A 13937-nucleotide genomic window follows, 5' to 3' on the forward strand; every position below is an offset into this window, starting at 1 on the left:
TCATTACCTCCAGGTGGTGCTTAGCAACCAGGAAATGTAGCAGCCAGGTTTGTTTTCATCTCCATCTGTCGGGGACTCCAGCAATACCGTTTTTGCTATTTGCAGAATCTCAGCGCCGTCTGCTAGTGTTTTGCTTCTCCTAAATCCCCCCTTTCTATTGATAAGCTGTCATGCACCACCCCCCCTAACAATTTAATTTCTTTTCAAGTACTTTGATGTACTTGAGTAAAGCCTTTCAGGTGGGCTGGGGAGATGCTATTTATGCAATCCGGTATGCTTCATCTTATCTCTTATAATGCACCATGAGGAGAGGGAAACAGCTTGTGAGATGTTTTTAATGGGAACATGTCTCATTTATAGATTAGAGCATATACATGTATTTCCAAGCAATTATATGTAGGTGCTATGGTAAACATTAGCACAGAGCAGGAAAATGTTATTTTGGCAGGCATGTAATAACACAGGCAGTTAATTTATTGCTATCACCCTTGGTCTTTCATCATCATCATCTGACTCTAATCAGTAAGTGTGATACTGGAGGCTAAAAATGAGTATTCTGTACACTGTAAAAACATCATAAAGGAATTTGTAAGTTTTCTTTTCTTTTGTCTACATAAAGCCAATCTATTTTGTTTATGACAGGGCTCCTGTCCACTTCCCACTTTGGCAGTTTTAATGCAGAGTTTGTAAAAAATCCAATGTATCCCTGATTTAAGGTTAAGTAGATCCCACAGCCACATTGGGAAACTAGTCAATTTCTGTCTGCCATTTATTCTCCATTGGAATTAATTACTTCCACTCCACACTGTTAATTAGACAATGTGCAAAGTTGTGCATGCAGCATACGATAGTTCTGTGAGGCTGTACTTAGACACACATGGCTTTGAGACAAATGCTAACGTCTGCATGGCAACATGCTCACAATACCAGAGTTAACAATTCATATTGTTAGTAGGTAATATTTGCCATGTTTATCATCTTAGTTTATTGTGTTAGCATGCTAACATTTGCTAATTAGCACTAAACACAAAATCTAGTTAAGGAAATGTCATTACGTTTGTGGGTATTTGTTCATAAACCAAAGTATTGGACCAATTTCAATTTTGAACTGATGATGCTGCTAGATAAGAAGTCCGATGACCACCAAAGTCATTAGCAATCATTCTCTGGTGACCATGGATGTCCGTACCAAATGTCATGGCAATCAGTCCTGTAGTTGCTGAGAAATTGTATTTTAGTCTGGACCAAAGTGGTGGACGGCCTGACAGACATTAGCATCCCTTAAGCCACACTAAAGTATGTCTGAAACAGCTTCATAATTGTCAGCAGTGATTTTCCGGCCCAACCAATATTCCTCTTTGTAGACTCATTGGGTTTTTTTTTTACATTCTGATGCTGCTTCAAGTAGAAACTTTAACAGCCATTGTACAAAAATGCTTCTTGAATATCAGCCGTTGGTACTTAGCTAATGCAATTAAGCATCAGAGCTTTTTTTAGGGCTTAGTTGCGCTCTTCATCCAAAAACAAATGCTCAGAAAAACACCTTATTTATTTCCTGGAGGGTTGTACATGTCATAAACAAATGTATTACTACTGCCCGAAAGCACTGGCTGCTCTATCCCAAATATCTCACTTGTTAGTAATTGGACCCTGTGATGTGAATGCCGTCCACTTTCTAAAATTGCTTCATACACAGTCTGAAAGGAGTCCACTGAGTTGCAACAACATTGCACTGGAATGTCATAGACCAAAATATCCATCAAATTTCCGTGTTTGTCCCATGAGATGGTAGAGTGTAGATGTCAAGCCAGGGCTTTGAAGTCTCATAGGCATTTGATTATGTGTTACTTAGTTAACACATTAATTTTTTTCATTCTCTCTCCTCATGTGGGAAAGAACAAGAAACGTCCAGATGTTTGTAGTGATATTCTTCCTTTTTTTGTACATAATTACTAGATGCTTTTAAACAACAGCTTGTATTCACCAGCATCTAGAGGAGCGGCTTCTTTATGTTGCAGTTTGTTGCAAATCCTTGCCAAAAGCATCAGAAAAAAAAAATCCATTTTCTTCTCCCTGAAATTAGTCTCACATAGATCCAAAAAGAAACATTGAAGAGTTTTTTTGCCAAAGCTTTGAGGTGTCATGAGACTTTTCTTTTGTATTCTATTAATTATTTGTTGTACTGTTATATTCCCATCCCTGTGAGCATGTTGGAGAATGCTGTGATACTTTATCTAAGAACATTATGCAAAAAAAGAACAAAGTGAATGTCTGTGCTTACTTACAGTGCTTTATCCTTTTAATGTTTGTTTTCTCATCATTTGTGAACGTTCACTGAGCTCATCTGTAACCACACATGAAGCAGAAATTCATCCGAAAAACAGATCTATGATTTTCACACTTGAGTAGAGCCTCATTGAAAAGGAGGTGGACAACTTGTAAGACAAGATGGAAAAAGTGAAGGATGAAGGATTGTCAGAAAGATCGAGAAAAACTTTTGAGAAAAGATGTATAGAACAAGGAACAAGGAAGCTCAAAGAAATTGCATGCGGGATTCTTTTCCAGTTGTGTTACTTTCAAAAAAGAATTCAATATGCAACAGTCTGTCAGAATTGAGTTCTGTTCATAGCGTATACGCACAGGCCGTACTTTGTACTCCGGTATGTCAATAACATGCAATCACTCTGTTCTATTGCATGCCATACAATAGCCGAACAAGGCAAATGTTCTTCAGTAAAACAAAATGGAGAAATCACGCATTCTGTGCCTTGTTTATGACATATTTTCCACCTGGATTTGTGCATGTTGATTATCAAACAGGCTCACCAGTCTGCTAGTTGGCCTGTTATCTGAAGTGCACTTTGCAAATTAGCAAGTATGCCTCATACTTTATACATGTGTATAAAGGTATAAAGGGATGTTATTGAAAATATTGGATGAGATATGATAAGTGTGATCAGTATTGCGTGGGAATTTTCTGCCCTTAGCAAAAAAAACATGCGTAAGAAGGTTGTGGTTGATACTGAAACATAAAAATACTATATCTAGGGACATCCAATGAATTAGTTATCCAGAATTTGAAGAAAGGTATTTAAACAAACCAACAAAAAACTAGAGACAATGTTGGGATGGGATCACACCAGCCATGACACCAATCTTCAAACTCGGCCTTCATTTTAAACTCAACTACACACCTGTAAAGTTTTGTGACTGCATCTAGCACGGTTGTGAAACTATCACGGTGACAAAGTCTGTCTACAAACAAACAGAAAGACAGACAGACATATAAACACCTTGCAAAGTACTCAAAGCAGAGCACTTTGGTAGTTTCCGCTACAGTAGTTATCTCCAGGAACACATTTTGCGTCGCTATCGCAATTTGTAACAAAACTGGTTATTATAAGGTGAGCAAACATGTTCATGTGTATGAACTGCATGAACAGGCTAGTAATTGCATTATTTTGATAATACATCAGTTGCATTTGGCTGCCTTTACCTCGGTATTCTAATGAGACATCAATCAAAGCCATCCGATCCCCTTCACCTGCTCCACTCTGAGCGTCTGCTGCTCAGTCCCGCAGCAGCTCTCTCTCTCTCTCTCTCTCTCTCTCTCTCTCTCTCTCTCTCTCTCTCTCTCTCTCTCTCTCTCTCTCTCTCTTTCTCTCTCTCTCTCTCTCTCTCTCTCTCTCTCTCTCTCTCTCTCTCTCTCTCTCTCTCTCTCTTTGTTTTCAAAAAGACAGTGTTTTCGTGTTTTGCATCTTATTATGTTAGTCCATTGCTTTTTCATTTTCATATTTATAGGCCTACAAGTTTAGGCTGTATTGCACTTTACTGAGCAATATACAGTATTTCACAGTTGGAGTTGAACTGAGGGCTCAATGAATGAAATCATTTTACTTCCCTAGTATTTCTACATAGAAAAGTAAGGTTTGTGATGTCATCCCAGCCCTGGATGGCTTTCTTCTGAGCTCTCCTTCATTTGCTGAATCTACCTACACAGAAGTCAGTACTAGACGCAGCTGCTGCTGCCTTACTAAATCAGACAGTAATTACACGCACACAGCGAGCACAAATTGAATGGAATTGGCAGCACACATTTGCCCTGCACTTTTATTTATGTAAATCTGTCCCTGTTTGGCTGTGGCCTAATTTGGAAAGATGGCCATACTAGTTGAGTATTTGCTGATTTAATTGGTTTGGATTTCTTATCCTTTAAGAATAGCTCACCACAGTTCCTATATGGATTGGTAGTCTGTTTGAATGAGACATGCCATTATTATGCTGCTTATCTAACAACCTCTTAGCATTATTGCAAATCATTGATTTCCCCCCACACAGATACACACATCCCAGTCCTGTCCATCACAACACGGCACCGCTCCCAGCTGCCGTTGCATATATTACTGTGTGTTTTAGTAATTATCTTGTGACTGTCGAGCTTATAAATGAGCCTCTCATCCGTCTAATCAGGGTGGTAAACTGGCTGGGCCCCAGCGCTCTGATTCCACCCTAATCAATTAACACCTTGTCTGAGTCTGCACTGCCAGTAGCTGTCCTGTCTGCGTTTAATATGTTTCCTTGTGTGAGAGTCGACTGATGCTGGCGGTCTGCACTGACCGACCCACTCCGTCTCGCTGATGTATTGCACTCCTGGGAAGAGGCGGCGCGTGGCGCCTGTGGAAGTGAGAGCATAATAATCACAGGATGATTGTGGGATTAATTAGCTTTGTCTTGTCACTTTTCTCCTCTGCAAAATGGTGGAAAACAAGGATGTTGTTAACAGAGCAGACTGCCACCAGGATGGAATGACGAGATAGCTGGGCGTCATCCAAACAGCCCATATTGTGTTTGTGGGGCTTGGTATATAAACCTGAAGTACACAAGAAATGTTGATCATTAATGCTGTTTAGTGCGTTTCCCAGCTGTTTCATCGTCTGCTTTATAGAACTATACAGTGGAGAAAGAAAGGGTTGTGTACAAGGTATAGAATGCAGCTGCATGATTGAGGCTCTTGTAGTGTCAGTACAGTGTGCCTACGTGTGTGTGTGTGTGTGTGTGTGTGTGTGTGTGCACGTGCGTGTGTGTGTGTGTGTGTGTGTGTGTGTGTGTGTGTGTGTGTGTGTGTGTGTGTGTGTGTGTGTTCGTGTGCGTATATTTGCTCTAAGAATTACAGAGGCCAGTGCTGCTGTGCAGTTTTCCATTCGTTGGAACTTCTAGGTTTAGAAAGTAAAAGCAGGTACTCTTTTGGTTGAAATGTAAACACCTTCACTCAGTGGCTAATACTCTCCGGATGTTTTAAGTTTTCAGTTTGAGCGTGATTGTTTGGAATTTGTACTTAAAAATCAAAACAGTAAGGTAAAATATAATTTCTTTACATATTTGCCCCAAAGAAGGTCCTGTTCAAATGCCATGTTCCTTGTGCACTTTATCTAAATATTGGGTTACACTTTACTTGAAGGTATCTACATAAGAGTGACATGACACTGTCATGAACGTGTCATAAACATTATAAACAAGTCATAGACGTTTATGACATAATGCTTCTGTCATTAAGTGTCATTCGGTTTTTCTCATGACAAGTTAGGGTTAGATTTGGGTTAAAACGCAACGGCCAATCTGAAGTACACATGCGGGTGCTTTTTTTTAAGATTATTTTTTTGGGGCTTTTCCCTTTATTTGATAGTGACAGTGGATAGACAGGAAAGGTGGGAGAGAGATGGGGGATGACACGCAGAAAAAGGCCGCCGGTCGGACTCGAACCTGGGCCTCTGCAAAGGACTCAGCCTACAAAGGGGACACATGCTCTTACTGGGTGAGCTAAAGGTCGCCCCAGCGGGTGCTTTTTTTAATAGTAATTCTGGACAGCACCATACTGTATGCTGCAGGCTAAAGCAGTTCTTCTCACCACTTCGTATTGGTGTACTTTCCCTTAGGCAGCAAAAACCAATCTTGACTGGGATCACATTTTGGGACACTAAGCAGTGTTGAGCAGAGTCAATACCTGGCAGAGATATAGCTAGACCTCAGCCCTAAAGTGGAATAGGAGCACATTATATTGTCACTACTGATGTTTTCTCTCCTCGGGTCATTGGATTGATGCGAGTGTGTGTTCAGACTCAAAGGGTTGATAAAAGCTTCTGCCGAAGATCACATACTGTAGGGGCTCATACTTGTTGAATTTAATGTATATTTTATATATGCACAAAGTAGTTACAAAGAAAAGGAATACATATGATTTTTAGATGCCATCAAGAAAAGGCAACTGCAAGTGAACTGTGAGGGTAAAATGGTTCAGGTAAAGACATGAATCTATGATGAACACATATATTCTTTATTCTGTTGTTGAGTTTACACTATTTAAGGCATTGAACTTGTCAGTTATTTATATGTACTACTAAAGGCGTAATCTCAACTGGACATGGCTGCAACATGTCTTGCCAACATTCACCATTTCAGTTTGATTTCCTATTAAATCCCTATGAATGTTCCCTGTCATTGCCCAGTTGGTATTATTGCTAAATCTGACTGCAATATATATTTTTTGATTAGGCCATCAACTGCAGGCATAATACACGGTAAGCTGCAGTGTCTGTGTTGATCCTGACATGATGTGGTTCCTTAAAAGTATTTTTTCGACTTCTTTTCTCATAAATTTGTGAGGTTTTTTTCTTGAAAATTTACCACTTTAATCTCAAAGAATATCCAAGTTTTTTTCTCGTAAATTTAGGACTTTAATCCCGAAATATTACCCCCCTCCCCCAGCTCTGTAATTTTTGTTATTTCCCTACAATGACCCTAATATGCAGCTGTACATAGTGAATAGAGAAGAGAGGAGGCGATAAATGTCAATACGCTCATCACCATCATCATCAATCATTACAATTTGCTCACAGCAATTTGTTTTTAGTAGCAGCATTGGCTGATGTTCTGGCCTTTATTGGCCATTGTTTGTCTGTCAGGCAACATAGAGAGTTGAGGGAGAGACAAAAATACTGTGTGATATGAAAGGGAAAGGTTAATGCTAGTGTTCTTAAGATGATGGGAAGTTATTTATAGATTTTTGACCCTCTGATTTCTTTCTGGTTTCAAGGACAGAAGAGGGGGATTTAGCATGGTGAACCTCAAGGCAACCCAGGCATAATACAGAGTTGCACGGCCCATTGCAAGGGCAGGAAAGGCCCACACCTACATCGACATCCTGTCAACGTTTTCACCTTAAAAATAAATAAAAAAATAATAATGCAGTTTACATGCGTAGCATTACAAAATGTTTGGTTTTTCTACCATTATTTTGAAATGTGATCATAATGTGTATACATTTAGGCCTATATAAATGTTGGAAATAGCATTCACCCAGAGGTGTTGTGCAATTCTACATTATGGTATCTTTTCGGTAGTAAAATGTATTTACAAAACTATGAATGAACTTTAATAAATCATTGGAAAATGTCTGCAGTGAGAATGTCTTCTCAAAATTCTTTACATCAATCATTTGATGAACTGTAAAGTGGTGGAACTGAAAGTGCACATGATTGTGAGCCTTTCAAAACCAGGCAGTTCACATGAACCATTCGTACATACAGTATAGCTATAGTACTGCCGCTGTAGTGAAGTTCCGTGTAGAGAGTAGGCCGGGGTGGAAGCATGGCTCCTAAAACACAGGGCTTTTCAGCGGGGGAGCAGAGTTCATGTTCTGGAAGAAGTTGAGGGGAAAACACAAGACTTTCACCCAGGAAACGGGTGTTTTTGTCCCAGGAGTACTACTTCAGGGGGCCGGTGTTTTTACCCAAACAACAGTCTTTTTTCTAATCTTAAAGGAGAACTCCAGCCGATTTTTACCTGAATCTTGATCGCTAGATGGCTACGAGTACTGTCGATAGGAAAAAAAAAACGACCAAAATCGATGCTAGCAAACTGGAGTTGCTGCAGCTAATAGCCAGAGCTCCCAGTTAGCTAAAATGCCAGTTGTGGGGACATATTTTAAAGCAGCCATATTATGCTCATTTTCAGGTTCATAATTGTATTTTAAGGTTGTACCAGAATAGGTTTACATGGTTTAATTTTCAAAAAACACCATATTTGTGTTGTACTGCAGTGCTCTCTCTCACTGCTGCAGATCCTCTTTTCAGCTGGTCTCTGTTTTAGCTACAGAGTGAGACCTCTTTTCTTCTTCTTCTTCTTCTGTACTATCTTTGATTGCACTGCACATGCCCAGTAGCTCAGCTGTAGATCATGTCAGCTAGCTAGCTCCATAGACAGTAAAAGAAAGGCTGTTTCTACAACTTTGGTCAGTTACAAGGCAGGATTAGCTGGGAGACTTCTAAATGAGGGCGCACATGTAAGTAGTTCTTTTGTAGATTATGGTGAACTTGTGTGTGTTGTAGCAGTGCTTTGCTATTGAGAACGAGGTAGCATGCTAGCGTTAGCATGCTAGCGTTAGCCATAGCGTTAGCATGCTAACGCTACAAGCTAATGGTTGCGGTTAGCCTTTTCGTTTCGGCTTGTGACGTCACAAGCCATGCCGATTTTGACCAGCTCACCCAGAGACTGAAGGCAGGACACATTCAGAAATCATATCTCACTCTAAACAGCATGGGTGGATTTTTTTCAAAGTTTGTATGTGTGTGGAAGCACCAGAGACACAACATAACACCCCAAATCCCAGAAAAAGTGATTTTTTCATAATATGGGCACTTTAAAGAGTGCCTTTGTGCCTCTTAGCAGACACAAAATGCATTTAAAATTTCTTTGCAACATAAACAGGGCCCTTACCTGACAACAAGATGCGTTTTCAACTCAGACATTGTGAAGAAACCGTTTAAATTCAAAGTTTGTACTGTCACTTACCTTGTCTCGATACTGCTGGTAGCTAGCTCGGCATGCTAGCTGCACGCTGCGTCCATCTCCAAAGCTCAGTTCGTAGGGCGTTGGGTTGGGAACCGGAGGTTTGCAGGTTCGAGTCCCTGTACGGACCGAAGTACGGAGTGTGGACTGGTAGCTGGAGAGATGCTAGTTCACCAGGCACCATCAAGGTGATCTGGAGCAAGGTATGGAACCCCCCCCCCCCCCAACAGCTGAAGGTACCTGTTCAGCAGTCACAGCCCACTCACTCTGACATCTCTCCATTAGTGCATGTATAGGATGTGTGAGAGATTCAGGCCTGTGTGTAGTGCAACAACAGAGTGTAAATTGTAATTTCTCCATTGGGGATGTCAGTGTCTGTACCTGTATTTGACTTTAAGTTTGTAACCTCAGTGAACCTGTTTAAAAGTCTGCTTTCTCTTAGACCAAAGAGTGGCTGGAAATGGCACAAAAAGCTACACCATCTCATTTGTTCATGGAGCATTCACTTTCCACACAGTATAAATAATGCTTGTCTTTTTTTATTTTAAGTAATATGTAGCTTCTTTTATTAGGAATTTTGCTCACAGTACGGTTCATTTTGAGTTAGCAAAGAAAGTTTTTACCCCTGATTTACACAGGAAACCTTGCCTGACGTTGTCATACTCAGATTCTAGTCAGAATATGAGTCTGATACTGCTCCACTGGGCTGTGATTATGGGGCGTGTTTCAACCGAACCAGGAAAGAAAATGCTTCTGCACTCAATTGGATAGACCTACAACCAATCAGAGCAACGGTGACAGACATCACAGGCTTTGACAGAGCAAAGGCAGAGGTGACAGTTTCCGTGTCGTATGGACAGGTGTGGCAACGTGTATACAGACGCGCCTCTCTGTTCCTCTTTTAAAATGAACGCGCTGTCAATATCTTCTATAACAGACGCGATGACGGAATATACACATCTCAATTCTCCAGCGGCAGCCATCTTTGTTGTAAACGAATTCAACCTAGCTCTTTGGTGATGTGGTTGATTACGTTACTGTTGATCATCTGTCCATCATCATCACCCGCCCTGACAAGTTGATTGGTCCGAACAGCTCTGGTTCGAGCATAGTTGCTCCACAACGGATCAAGTCCAGACCGAACTTCCCGACCTCAAATGTTGTGGGCGGGGCTAAGTTTGGCTGGCATCCAGCTACAGGGAACCTTCTCTAAAATGGGAAAATCTCACATTCTTTAAGTCCATGAAGTTCAATAAATAACTTTCACTTTTTGAAATACGTTGTGGATGGCAGTTGACTATAGTTTGGAACAGAATTTAGATCATTACAGTTTTAGATGAAAAGTGTCCAATTTAGTGCAACTGACATTACAGCTCCAGTGTTCCATTAATATAAAAAAGACCTTGGGTCAGAGAATATGATCTTTCTTTTTAAAAAGGGTCTTCAGTTGCAGAGTGTCCATTTGACCTTAAGCACCCTCCCTGTTTTGCTTTTTACACTCCTGCTGTGAAAGAGGTGAGAGGTCTTACTAAATGTCCAAGCTTTTCTGCACTGAGCTTACTCACCATAACATCCACAGGAGACCAGAGTGAAGAGCTTAGCGCTCTAGGATAAGCTGACCTTTGACACACACTGCTTATCTCTAACACTGGCCATCGGAAAATTCTCTAAAGACACCTAACTCTATTAGGAAACATGAAAGGAAAGTGGAAATGTTGGAATAATGTTTAAGGCTACACAATATGATTTCTAACAGACCTCTTCAGAATGGATAGGTTTCCCTGTAAACTTGACACAAACGCTCCTGTGGGCTTCTCTCTCTGCAGTGCGAAAAAACGTTTTAAGTTCTGGCAAATATGTCATCCCAGCTCTCTATTTGATGTATCAGTCAATAAGCTGTTTAACGTTTGACATGGATCTATAACAGGCTGTTTCATTGGAGCTTGAAGTTGTACATTGCCTTGATGTACTGTATATGGTTATAAAAATGTTGCAGAGGAGAAATACTGTACTTGGCCATATAGCAAAATACAGCTTTATGAAAACACAACAATAATCCTGTTATAAATAGGTACATGTCAAAGTAAAGCCTTTTAGCTGTATTGTATATGCCCATTTTGATAAAGCACCATGAAAACAAACAAGGCATGATCAAAACTATGTTTTCCTAACACACTGAGTGTATTTGGAATTGTACATCTTTACATTGTAATCATTTACATCTTGCTACATAAAAGTCCTCCAAACTATGCGATTAAATATGAATAGTCTTAATGCTCAGAAGCATTAATACCTCCAAAATAGGTAATGTTTTTATCTTTGTAAAACTTAAAATGGGGACACTGCCCCAGGGGTGTCACTAGACCTAGAACTGCACTGGGGCACAAGCCCCCCTAGGTGGGTCCATGGGCATGCTCCCCTGTAGGAAACTTTGTCTATTTTAATGTTTAAATGCATCAATCTGGTGCACTTTGAAAGAAATTCAGAGGTTAGACTTGATTATCTATGGATGGAAATATTTGTGCTGTAGCCTGAACTATTTTGCACTTCAGAATTATAACCATGCACACACAGGTGGAATAGTTTTTTCTTCATATTTTTCCATTAATAGGAAATATATAGAAAATATATTCTTATTTGTAAGTGGATAAGTAAGTGGGATTATCTGGAATCTGGCAATATAATAACCATTATGGTGGGATACACTGGCTAAGCAATTAACAAAAATGTCTGTGCTGACATAAATAGTTTACATGAGAATACATTATAATTTTGTCTCTTTCGTTGAGTCTCTATCTGTCAGAGGAAGAGCAGGAGTGCGGTTGTGAAGAAGTTGGTAATTTCATGGTGCAGATTAATACTTTTGCATGCACTATATCCGTGTCACATTCTCATTAGGGGCTGAGCCCCCCTAAAGGTCTGATCCTAGAATCGCCCCTGTTGCTACTTCATACTTGTATACTCTTGTATACACTACACCTCAGAGGGAAATGCTGTAATGTTTACTGCACTACATTTATCTGACAGCTTTTGCTTTATTGCTTCACGCTGGGCTTATTTCTGCGACAGCTCATTGAGTATCAGATACAATTAAAACTATTGAGGAAATATTTTCCTTTGACATTGGTCCAGTATTAAACGAGATCGCTGCAGTCGGCAACGGCGAAACAAGCTACAATCAATGTAAATTAATAGGATGTCAATTGTCCAGCTTGTGTTTACGTTCATAAAAGTGCTCGTTTTGCCAATGACAGGCTCAGATTAATTGTAAAGTGTCAGAAAACATTGTGGAAAGGATTTCTAAGGAGGTTGATCTTTCTGTTAAAGAGTAAGATCCTTTTTTAAAACAAAGAAAAGTCCGCGAAATTGCGTTCGCTAAACCCACCAGACCAGTAATTTTAGCATCGAAAAATGGGCATTCTAGAACATCTCTGAGCTCTGAGGCTTGCTCTGGCTGTCTTGAGCCTGTGTGTGTAGGGTGCACCACTATTTCATTCCAATTTCGGGTCTGTCAGTCACATTGAAAACCGGGGACATTTCCGGGGACAGCTCCAGCCGGGGACAGGTCACCGAAACCGGGGACGTCTGGTCACCCTACAGTATACGCCTACAAATGTTCTAGTCTGCTGCTAAATGCTGGAGAAGAAGAAGAACACCCACCAGCACAAAAAAAACAGCACCTCATCTCCATTGCCGTGCATGAAGGCTTGACCGCAGTCAGCCTCTGGCTTTACCGTAATATTACATCTATAGCAACGGCTTTCCTGACTTCACCTGGAACCGTAAACTGTCTGTTTCTCTCTGCCGTTGTCTGTCACAGACACAGTCTGACATTAGCTCTGATAGCTGACATTAGCTAATGTTAGCGCTTATTTTGGAGGACCTCTATAACGTCAGTTAATTTAACTTTAACCAGCCCAGTTCTATGTGAAAATACAACAACGGCAGAGAGAAACAGACTAACTAAACATTCTTGCTGTCTGGAAGTTCCGCGTGAACTCATGGAAGACGGTACTGTATGCTGGCTGTGTGGTGAATCCATGCTTCAGAGCAGCGGGCTGTGGGTCCACAAGACTGACGTTTTGTCTAGATTACATGTAAACCACGCTCTCCTTTTCCCCTCCACTTCACACCAGAAAGTTGAACACCATGGTATCGGCTTTGGTATCGAGTACCGTGTACTTTTGGTGGTATTGGTACCGACTACTTGATTTTCAGTATCGTGACATCCCTAGGTTAGATGACTAGTTATGGCAGAGTTTGCTCGGACAACGCTATGCTATTTCCCCTTCTCCAATTTTCCGCTTCTGTGAGACAACAGACATTATTTGCACAGCCACCAGAGGTCCTTTTCAGGTCCAAGTAAATATAAATTGCTATAGGCATTTAATCAAATAAGTAATGCTGTCGTTTCTCCGGTAAGGCTAGTCTCTAAATGAAATAAAACAACAAACAGCTGAATTCTCGCAGGCAGAGACATAGAAACATAATAAGGCTCTGCTATACAGATGAAACCCTAAAGCTACTTTTGATATTATCTTTTCACTGCACATATACGCTGCACAAGCAAGAGAGATGTCAACTTTAAGTCATTTAAAGGATTTAAATATTCCATGTATGTATACATGCTACAATACATGTTGCATAGATTGAACAATATATGACAGTATATTGAAACATTTTTATTTACTTGCCACTCTAAAACCATTGGAGACTGCTCATCATTATCTTCAGATAATACATGTTATTATCATTGTTATTAGCATTATTTCTAAAGTAGCTTCACAGTAGGTGAAACTCATTTAGAAAAATAGATTAAACCATGGTTTAGCCTAATGCAAATATAGCAAGTGTGATTTGTTAAGTTTAGGTGGTATTTTGCATAACACAGTTAACTGAATCAAGAACCTTTGTAATTTCTTGATCGGGATCATTTGGAGAATGACTATTTACCTAGTGATTGTATTACCTTGCATTACCAGTCCTCAATCATTGTAGGTTTGCACCGATCTGCCTATCAGACAAATGTGAGAAGTGCATAGCTTATCCAACCGCTCTCGCAGGGATTTGTTGCTGTTTGGCAATGGCACAGT

General features: G+C 40.2%; 1 protein-coding gene across 7 annotated transcripts in view; it reads left to right on the forward strand.

Annotated features, from left to right (window-relative positions):
* Positions 1–13937, forward strand: part of astn1 (astrotactin 1) — a 522070-nt gene that overhangs the window by 171235 nt on the left and 336898 nt on the right. The window lies entirely within an intron of this gene.

The sequence above is a fragment of the Sander lucioperca genome, chromosome 9, assembly GCF_008315115.2.
Source record: "Sander lucioperca isolate FBNREF2018 chromosome 9, SLUC_FBN_1.2, whole genome shotgun sequence".
NCBI lineage: Eukaryota > Metazoa > Chordata > Actinopteri > Perciformes > Percidae > Sander > Sander lucioperca.